Here is a 1007-nt window from a genome sequence, read left to right as displayed (position 1 = left end):
TGGTGGCCGTTGATGAACGATTGGACTGTTTTCTTTAATCTCAGGTACGTTTGGTATAATTATGTGCTAAGTAATGAATGAAACTCGTTATATTTGTGGATAATTTGCCTGATATTCAAGGTTTTACATGATAATATATCTTGTTAGCACCGTACTGACACTAATTTTCTAGCTCCGCTTGTTGACATTGAAATAGCTAACCGCTAGGGGTTGATCTCTCTGAAATGCGTTTAAAATGCGACCAGACTATTGATTTTATATGCTGAGACCTTGAAGAATGTACTACTACTGTGTTAGAATATCAACCGCGATTAGCATGCTAAATGCATTGAAAATGAATGAATGAGCGAACAATCACCGCTGTAATGACCTGATGATCCCTGGACATTCTTCAAAAACGTGATCTGACACTCTAGCTAACTTCTTAAGACCATAGAGATGGTGGTACAACAGTGTGGAGTTGAAATTCGATGTGTAAATATGCTTTAAAAGTGTAAACATGTCAACCGCGATTTGCATGTTAAAAACAAAGGGATGAATAAGTGGGCTGTTGAATGGGCTGTTTTTGATTACTACTTTAACTAGGGCTGCTGGGTCTCTAAAAATGTATTTAAGCCCTCATCTGCTTTTCATTTATTCATGTTTTACTCTACCAGATGATTCATGGAGAAGTTTAAACATTGGTGCAGCATGTGCGACAAGACTTTCACTGAAATGTCCAACCTGACGAGGCATCTGAACATCCATGCTGTCGCCAGGAAGACCTTTGACTGTGATGTCTGCAGTAAGAGCTTGACCACCAAATCATCACTGGTCAGCCATCAACAGCAACACCAGTACCCCAACATTGTTTTGTACCGGCAAGGAGATGCCAGGCTGAAGTGTACAGAGGCAGCAAAGTCTGTGTCAGAGGCCCCCAGCACCGTTGTTGACCCTACATGGCTGGATCCCAAGACAGCAGAGGCGATGGCCAAGTGGTCCGGGGGTGAGCTGTGGAAAGGTCAGCT

Source organism: Hypomesus nipponensis, chromosome 15, assembly GCF_054491055.1.
Source record: "Hypomesus nipponensis isolate SF chromosome 15, ASM5449105v1, whole genome shotgun sequence".
In the NCBI taxonomy this organism is placed as follows: Eukaryota; Metazoa; Chordata; class Actinopteri; order Osmeriformes; family Osmeridae; genus Hypomesus; species Hypomesus nipponensis.
Note: the sequence above shows the minus strand (reverse complement) of the source record.